The 8763-nt window shown below is 53.6% G+C and overlaps 1 protein-coding gene across 2 annotated transcripts in view; it reads left to right on the top strand.

Annotated features, from left to right (window-relative positions):
• The window catches only part of CHDH (choline dehydrogenase), a 54389-nt gene that overhangs the window by 11414 nt on the left and 34212 nt on the right, over window positions 1-8763 (top strand). Inside the window, exon 1 of one of the 2 annotated variants that reach the window (XM_072941501.1) lies at window positions 140-367. The exons of the other annotated variant lie outside the window; for it this stretch is intronic. The gene's annotated coding sequence lies outside the window, so the exon portion shown is untranslated. Of the gene's footprint in view, window positions 1-139; window positions 368-8763 lie in introns of those variants that run through there. 2 annotated transcript variants of the gene reach the window in all.

The raw sequence follows: 8763 nt of genomic DNA, 5'->3' as shown, positions 1-8763 counted from the left end.
GGAGGCCCTCTGGCGCCCCCTCGGGGCGGGGAATGGAGAAGCGCCCGGTCGGAGGGGCCCGGAGGGATACCCACGTCCGAGCGGCTCTCGAGTCGCCTCGGGCGCGCCCGCCCGGCGCACACGTGCGTTCAATGAGCCAGGTGCAAGATTGCACGCGCGCCCCGCCCTCCCGAGCCCGGCCCGCCGGGAGCAGATTGGGTGCGAGCTGCCCGTGGTGCTCCTCCTGGCCGCCAGTAGCGCGCGGAGCTCCGGCGCGTTCAGTTAAAGTGTAACGGGGCAGGCAGGGCAGGGCCAGGCCGCCGCCGCCGCCGCCAGCTCCTCCGGTTCCACCGCTGACCATCCCGTCGATCCGACCGAGCTGCCCACGGTGAGTAGTGGGGACGCGCCCGATCCCCGGTCCACCCGCCCCGAACCAACTTGGCCGAAGCCCGGAGTCCCGGGCGGCCTCAGGCCCAGAGGTCGGGTAGGTTGGGAGGACCTGGTCTGAACGCCAAAGCTGGGGCCCCACTGGGCGCTGCGGCCGAGTCCTAGGAAACAAAAGCGGTGGGATGCGGGCAGCAAAGTCTTGAGTTCTTCTGGGAAACTAGTTCCTCGCAGGAACTAAGTAATATGTAATTCGTGTAATGAAACTCTCCCTTTTCCCAGATTTTTCTGGTCAATGTGTATTTCCACAAAATGAATCCTGACACTAACACTTGGGTCTCCGGAAGGCGGAAGCCTTCACCCTAAAGTTTGGAGGTGGGGTTCTCGAGTTTCACGGCATCCCTGATCTCTGAGCCAGCGTTAAGTGCAAATTCTGGTCCTCTCCTAAGAGAGCAGACACAGTCCCTCAGGTCTGGGCAGGGTCCAGGATCTGCGTTTAACTTAGACCTCCCCTGTAATTCAGGGCAGGTGGACCAGGACCATTGTTTGAGACAGTGGTTTGGGGAAAGGTTAATAAAAATCAGCTGGGCCAACAGTGGGTCGCAGAGCTTGCAACTCTGCTGCTTCAGCTCCACTGTTTGCAAAGAACAAGACCAACTCAAGGTCCGTTAAACTCGTAGGCCAAGTTAACTCCATTCTTTAGATGAAGAGGCCAAGACCTGGACAGGGATGTGGGACTTAAGGATGGAATTGTCAGGTTGTGAGAGGTTGACTTGGTCAAGCAGCTCTTTTTGTTGAGGTTCTCTGCACCAGGCCTGGCCTACGTGCCTGATTCAGATTTGGGCCTGCATGGAGTGGGAGCCAGTCTCAAGGTCAGCTGGGGGGCTCTGGCATGCACACATGTGGATTGCAGGTAACATTTCCATGGGATTAGTCTGATTTCTGACCAAAAAGAGTGATTCAGGTCTGGGGCTGGGCCACTCTGGGCCCCCCACTCAACCTCTCTGAGTTGCTTTGAGCCCTATGGTCCCTGAGATAATTTCCAGCTCTAATAGTTGTCTTAACAGTCATGTGCAGGGTGCTGGCTGACTGGTGCTCTCAGATTGAAGATGAGTGTGGTGAGAGCATGTTCAAGGGCACATGTGTCCGCCCAGCTGTGGAAGCACAGATGCAGACAGCTTCCAGCTCTGAGATTATGAACTTTGTCCCATGGTGCTCAGGAACCATGGCAGACGTTTGGGTGGTGGTCAGTTTTCAGTTTCAGAAAGGCCTCCTGCGTGGCTATGTCAGGTGGTGAGACCAGCCAGGAGGCAGCTGCTCACCCAGATGCATTCACTGGACCAATAGCTGAGTCTCTGCCCTGGGCCAGGCTCTGAGCTGTGCCAGCTTTACAGCCATGCCTCAAAGTAGGCCTAGCTACAGGGGCTTGGGCCCTTGAGTGTGAGGGCTTTGGGGACAACCAGGGGTGCAGAGGTTAGTCCTGGAGATCCAGTTTGTGCATCAGACATGTATAGTGGGTGGTAGAGAGGGAGGAGGATAGGGTTCTAGGGGAGAATTTCCTGGAGATGAAGGCGAAGAGGTGCTGCACCAGGAAAACCTAGGAGTGAGGGGGCATCCGTGATGTCACATGGGGCAGAGGGGCCAGGGTGGCCTAGTCTGAGGTAGGCCCTTGCTTTAGGTCTTTGGCAATCAGGAGTGTCTTTGGCAAGAGGGAGTGAGACAAGCATGGGAGGAAGTGGGTTCTGAGATGGGAGTGGAGTGGGGTGGCTTTGTTTCAAGAAAGGGCAAGGCTGAGAGTCCTTCTCCAGGGGATGAAGCTGGTGGGCAAAGAGGAGAGGGAAGATAAGGTGAGCGAGGTGCTCAGGGGGCTGAGCATCAGATAGAAGAGGAAGGAGGGAACCTGGGCAGTGGGTGCTGGCCGTTGGCTCGGGACACAGACTGAGCAAGCCCTGCCAGTGTCCTGGGTCCTGGGTTGGGTGTGTGTGGGCACAGAAATAGTACCACCTTGGCCCTGGTTCTCTGATGCCCACAGCAGTCTGTAGGCAGGACTCCAGAGTGGGCAGTCCTGAGGAGAGCACTTCAGCCACGGCTGGTGTTCTCTGTGGGCCGACAAGGTGTGTTTGCCTGTCTTCTCGAGGGGGAGAGGTCTGCCCTGGATCAGAATGTCATTCCAAAAAGTGTCCCTCCGTGAGAGGTCCTTGTTAGTTAAGCGTGCAGCCTCTGACGTGGCCTGCTGTAAGGGACACATTTGTTTGACTGCCTAAGCCCAGTAGCATTGTGACTTTGTAAACTGGAGGCAGGGCCACTGCAGGTCGAGAGGTCGAAGCTTCCTCTCTCTCTCTGACCTCTGGAAGTCACCGCCTGTTTCAGAGCCTCAGTTTCCTTTTCTGTAAAGTGGGGCAGATGAGACAGTGTAATGGCAATGCTGAAGTGAGGTGACTCAAGTCAGTGAGGGAAGCAGCCTTTGCAGATGCTCTGACCTTCCCACCTCAGTCATAAATTCTGCCAGATCCGGGTTTCTGGAACAGCCACTGTGCAGTGTGCCTTCAGGTCTGGGTATTTAGTAGGCACTTGTTAAATGCTTGAATGAATGAATGAATGAATGAAGGCACACCTTCCTCTGAGGCGGGTGCTTAAGCTTGCACCTAAGCCTGCCAGGCCAGAGAGCTGGTTTGGGCTTCCTCGTCTTTCTCCCCTTCCTCCTCTGGTAGGTGAAGCTCGCCTCTACTGAGCCTGGAAGACCACTCTTCCCATGACTCTGACTCCAGACCCCCGGGCACAGGCTCTGTGCCACCGCTGGGAGTTGAGAGGCCAGAATTTCAGATTGCCTGGCTGTGCTACTCACTCACCAGTGTTGGCCTCGGGTGAGGCTGAAGCCTCAGTTTCCCCTGGCCTGGTAGGGCTATTGGAAGACTATGAAGAGGTGGGAAGAAAGTTGAAGGACTTAAAGGTGCTGTGTAAATTTAGGGACAAGAGAGGCAGGACAGGAAAAAAAAAAAACAAATTAATTTCATGGCCCAAATAGGGAAATTTCTTTGGACCCAAGTGCCGTGATGTCCTCGGGTCTGTCACTTTTATCAGACCTTTGTTTTTCTACCCTGTCCATCCCCAAGGGAACAAGGCCATTGGGGTTGTTGACAGGTCCCAGGCCCAGCCTCTGCCCACACAGGTGGAATTTTCCACTTCTTTTTTTTTTTTTTTCAAATATTAATCAAGGCACCAGCCGGTCAACAGTGGACTTATTGTCTTGTGAAGAGCAAGCTGTTTCTGGCAAACCCTGGCTACCTCCCAGGGCCCAGGCAGCCTGCCCGAAGTGGGGCAGGGTCTGTTGGGAGCACTCTGCCCTCGGTACCACCCCGCACCCTATTCTGCTCCAGCTGCTTGACTTTTGCAGAGTCAGTGGCTGTGCCTGCTTTGAGCCAGGAACTCTGAAGCCACACTGAGTGCTTGCTCCTGGTTCCCAGCAGGGCCACAGAACCGCAGACATCTTCTCTGCTCCAGTGAGGAGGGGTTGGCCTAGGAGCACACACAGGTGCAGGCTGTGGTGTTACTGCACCTCAGTACTACTCCCACCAGTTCTTAGGATGGAGCCCCGTGAAGTCACAGCCTGTGTGTACTTGCATCGATTTTCAAATGTGTTGTCACAGTGGGGCCTCGAAGGAAGTCCAGAACACAGAGGAGGCCAGTACTGTTTCTCTCTCAAAGCTCCATCTGTACATGGGTGACAGAGTCGGCCTCCCAGGGCTGGAGGGAGGATTACTGGAGATATCAGGGGGTGGAGTGGTGTGCATGTGTGGGGCTCATATGGCAGGGACAGCCATCTATTTCTTGATCAATGATACTTTAACTACTCTGTTATGAGTAATTTGCTGATAGTTGGAGCATCACTCTCTGTACTTTATGGAGGAGGAAATGGGATGAGTGAGGATGGAAGGAAGAGAGCAGGGAGGGACCCAGGCCAAGCTGTGAACTTGATAAAGCTGCCGCCACGTGCTTTTGACTTTGCACTCGTAATTCTTTGAAGAGTGGTTTTGGCTCTTTTTTCTTTTTCTCTGCTAACAAATCTATGAAATGGGCAGCTCTGTTCCCATTTTATTGATATGGAAACTGAGGCCCAGAGCTGCTAAACCAATAGTGACAGAATTGGGGCTGCAAACCAAGGATCTTGACCTCCATCTCTTTTCACTTTTTAAAAAAGTAGTCAAATTTGAACGTGGAACTGCAATATAGGAAACAGATACAGGAGATGCTGCATATTGGTGTGAGTTTATCTTATAAGTTCATATTTGTGGGTTTTTTTTTTTTTGCATATCATAGAATAGCGATGCTATTTCCCCTAGCACATCCTTGAAATGGGAACGTGTGGGTGCTCACTGAAGGCCTGCACTGGCCTAGGGGTTTGTGGGTGCTCACTGAAGGCCTGCACTGGCCCCGCTGCCTGATTCCCATGCCCCCGTTCAGTGACAGAGCCCTTTGTGTCTACACAAGGAAGCAGTGGGCGTTTTTTAAGCAGCTCGCCTGTCAGTCCTTAGGACCCTCTGCAGTTAAGCCCCTCCAGGTGTTTGAAAGGGACACAGTAGTGGGCGTGTGTGGGAAGGTTGGCTGACTCATCTGCTTGCTGCTGGTTTATAAACGAAAGTGGGCTGGTTCCGGGCTGTGATCCTGCCCCCTGCCACTCCGCGGCGGGGCCGGCGCCCTGCCCGGGGTACTCAGTGCCTCTGGGCCTCGCTGGCCGTTGGTGGAGTGTGACTCCCAGCCTGTAACAGTGCCTGACTGACCATGGGTTAAAGAGTAAACCGGCCCCACAGCGCTGCTGCTCTCTGCTGCTGCCCAGTCGTGTGTCTGTAGCAAAGGTGGGAATCCGGCTGCATGTGGTGGGGAGGGAAGCTCTGTCCTGGGCCTTGGGCAGGACCACCTGAGCCCGTGGGTTTGCCCTCCAGGGGATTGAGGTCTAGTCCTTAATAGACAATCCCAGACTCCCTGTGGTGAAGGACCACGTCTGTGTGGTTATTAAATTTTAATCTTGAATGGGCTGATTAAAAAAAAAAGAAATTGTTATAAAAACAAAGATACACCGCATTTAAGCCTATTACCTTATTAGGGTTCTCTGCTGACAAGTCACTGGTCAGACTGCCAAACCCTGCCTTTCCATTCTGTGCTTATCTTCCTCAGACAGTCGAAAATAGGAAAATAGCACGTGGGCTGGCCCTGGCCTCCGAGCCCCGACTCCTTCACCTCTGGGTGTGAGGTGGGGGATTTTAACTGAGATTTTAAAAATGAGTTGAAAGCATGCTTGAAAGAGGAAGTGGGTAGCAAGCCTTTATCAAAGGCTCCGAACTTCTGTGGAAAAGGGAGGAGCCCTTCAACCTGGACAGGGCTCTGGCCTGTGAGTTGCTCCCAGTCTGCCTTCTTTCCCTCACTCCTTTAGCAGAGATAGTTGAGATTTAAAACAGACAGCAAAAACAAAAGTCCTTTTTGTCGTGGAAAATTTTGGAACACGTACAAAATTAGCCAGAAGAGAGGATTGAGCCCCACGTCCTATAACCTCATGGGTTTTGTCTGTCCCTGGAATCCCTGGGATTATTTTAAACTAAATCACAAATATGGTTCATTTTTACTCTGTTAATTTTTCAGTAGATATCTTGGAGTCATTTTAAACAACAGAACCACAGGACTGGGGTCACACCTGACAAACGGTGACTTCTTAACGTCCTCAGATACCCAGTGTCTGAATCCCAGGATCTGAATGAGATTCATACATTATTCCCCGTGATCTATGGATTTCCCTCCATCTCTCTCTGTCTTGTTTCTTTTTCACTCAAACTTGTTGTATGAAGTTTCCCTTGGCCTGGTGTCCCTGAGTGTCCTTCCACATGTTCCCCTGAGTTTTGAATTTCCTCCGAATCAGTGGGTGGACCTAGATGTATGAGCAGATTCCGGTTTGGAGTTTTGGGTGAGGCTTTTTCACTTTCTCTCATTCAGACCCCTGTCTCCACTTGAAGGAGAAATCATTTATGTTTTTAATATTTCCCTGTGCGTGAAGTTACTCTCGTGAGGCCCAAGCTGACCCCTCCGCGGCTGCCAGGCTCCTGTCCATTATGAGATCCTCCAGCTACAATGTGGAGGACAGATGGTGAGGTGGCGTGGAAGGGACTTGGTGGATGCAGTGATGCTGCTAGGACGCAGGCAGGAGGGTCCGGGTGGGAGATAATGGAGCCTGACCTACGGGTGGACCAAAGTAGGCAGATGCAGCAGTGCCGGCCTCACGCCTTAAAGAGAATCACTGCCCCGCTGTGCCTCAGTTTCCATGCCTGCCTCCTCTCCTGAAGTGAACAATGTGTTCTTAATACACTAGTCACATAAGGAGCATTTATCGAACACCTGCTGTGTGCCTGGTCCTGGGAGCTATGAGCTCCCCGCTGCTGACTGAGAGTGAGCAAACATGGTTGCAGCTCTGAGCACAGACCCTGCGAGGTGGAAATCTTGGCAGCTCATGAGGCCACAAGGCCACTGTGCCTGCCCCAAAGACCTCCTTCAACACCGCAGAGAGAGGAGAGCAGTTCCTCTTTCTGGTGTTACGTCTTTTCTGTATAAGGGATAGGGCACCAGGATCTTTTATCCCTGCAGCCCTCCTCTGGTTTTGGCTCAGACTTAGCAGTGCCCCCACCATTGGGTTCCCCACATTCCCACTTTCACCAGGGCCTTCTCTGCTACAGGAGCCCACCCACTCAGGCTTCGTGCAGGCCAGAGTTCAGGGAGGTTCACGTCAAAGGCCAGCCCGAGATGCTCCTACCCTGCCCCTGAGTCCGTCAGGTGACTGGTTCTGGGAGAGGCCCTGGGGGAATTGATTCCCTCAGCAGTGATCTTGATACTACACCTGCCTCCCAAACACACCTCATGCATACACACCACCTGCTCAGACTGGATCCACAGACACGCCTGCGAGGGAAAGAGGTGGCAGGCAAGCGGGGGAGGAGCTGCCCTCAGATATTAGGACTCTGGGTTTTCCTACCCTACAGTGCTTTCGGTGGGACCACCACTGTGGAGGTTTTAGAAAGGGGGGAGACTAACTAGAGAGAGGTGGGGGCTGCATAGGGCAGATGCCTGGAATGCAGGGTGCAAGGCCCTGTGGGCACCGTGGGGCCACAGAAGAGAGAAAGGAGGAGCTGCAAACATCAGAGGCCCCGCAGAAGCCGGTGTCCATGTGTCAACAATAGGAAACTCTTGACCCGGGTCACGCAGAAGTCCCAGCAGAGCTGGGGATGAAAGCCTTTGGTCGGCATCAGACTTGGAGGCTCCCCCTGGGGCTTTCTTGGCAGCCTGACCAGCTCTGCCCTGTCCCATGTCCCACCCGTAGCACCAGGAGGGCCCAGGGACAAGTGGGCCCTGCCCAAGCAGCCCAGAGTTGTCTCCAAAGCAGCAAATGATTAGCTATTTCAGGAGAAAAATGATTAGCTAATTGTGACTCATTTGTTTATTCTGCACCAATATGTGGGAGATGAGAGTTTTAGGAAGAGAAAGTTGACTTTTGAAGAAAATGCCTTTTTTAATTAAAAAGAAATTGAGCTACAACAGACATACAGTGAAAGTATACTGATAGTGTATTTTTATCTGTATATATACCAGGTGACTACCACCAGATCAGGATCCGGAATGTTCCTTGTTCCCCTTCTAAGTGGTGCCTCTGTCTGCCCTGGCACAGATGCGTGAGTTCAGCGTCCCAGTCTCAGCCCACCCAGGTGTGGGAGCTGTAGGCTGCGTGCTGGCTGGTCTCCAACATGTGTCCACTCAGCCGGCATTACAGAGGGCCAGCCTCTGGCCAGGCTCCGTATTGAGGACAAGGCCACAGAGCCCTCAGCTGGGAGAATGGGCCTTCAACAGCTCATTTCACTCGTAGGGTTGAGGTCCCAGTCATTAGTACAAAGACAAGTCCCAGGATGGTTGTGGCCAGTGGTCAAGGAAGGCTCCCTGGAGGAAGCGTCAGTTGAGTGGGGCCTGAGGGAAAGTGAGGAGGGACCCAGGTGCAAGGAGGTGGGGACCCTGTACCTGGAAGAAGGAGCAACATGTTCAAAGGCCCTGGCGAGAGAGGGGAGGGAAGGTGGTCCAGGTGCCTGGAACACAGAGAGTGAGGCTCGTGGTTTGGTGAGGGGTGGGTGGAGCAGGAGACAGGTAGGGCAGGGCTCCTGAGACAAGAGGGGCCCTGAGGCTGTGAGGAAGCTCATTTTACCACCTTGGGAGGGAGGGTTTCCTGGACTGAGAGTGGTGATAGGTTCCTATGGGAGGAGGAGACAGCTGCCCAGGGTTCTTCACAGGACTGTTACCACCTAGTGAGGTCTCATCGCTTAGAATGAGACCCGTCCCACCCTGGGCCACCATCCCAAACTCACCACCTCCCACCCC

This window comes from Vicugna pacos, chromosome 17 (assembly GCF_048564905.1).
Source record: "Vicugna pacos chromosome 17, VicPac4, whole genome shotgun sequence".
Lineage (NCBI taxonomy): Eukaryota > Metazoa > Chordata > Mammalia > Artiodactyla > Camelidae > Vicugna > Vicugna pacos.
This window is presented reverse-complemented; position numbering and strand designations above follow the sequence as displayed.